Here is a 617-nt window from a genome sequence, read left to right as displayed (position 1 = left end):
TATGCAAATATACATGTATACATATGCACACATATGCATATATAGGTATACATGCACAAATGTTATGTGTTTATGCATATAAACATGTATACACATGTACATGTATACACATATATGTAAACACATATATGAATGTACACATATACACAGATACACTATCTGTGTATATACATATACATATATACACATATGTATATAGACATATATATGTATATACATATATATGTATATACATATACATATACATACATATACATTATATACATATACATATACATACATATACATTATATACATATACATATACATATACATATACATATACGTATATACATAAATACGTTTGTACATATATACACACATATATACATACATATGTATATGCATATACACACGTATGTCCCTATCTATAGACACGGCGTCATGGCGCTACAGAGGGCGGTAGAGGGCAGCTCCGCGGCGAGGGGGGCGGCGCCATCCGCGCCGCCAGGCTCCGTGGCAGAGCGGGCCCGCAGCGGAGAGCGGCCCCGGGGCGGCAGCAGCGGCGGGAGCCGGTGCCCCCGCTCGTCCCGGTGTCCCCGCTCGTCCCGGTGCCGGTCCCGGTAGCAGCCGCCGGC

This window comes from Nothoprocta perdicaria, unplaced genomic scaffold, assembly GCF_003342845.1.
Source record: "Nothoprocta perdicaria isolate Ctin4 unplaced genomic scaffold, notPer1 scaffold_3, whole genome shotgun sequence".
Lineage (NCBI taxonomy): Eukaryota > Metazoa > Chordata > Aves > Tinamiformes > Tinamidae > Nothoprocta > Nothoprocta perdicaria.
This window is presented reverse-complemented; position numbering follows the sequence as displayed.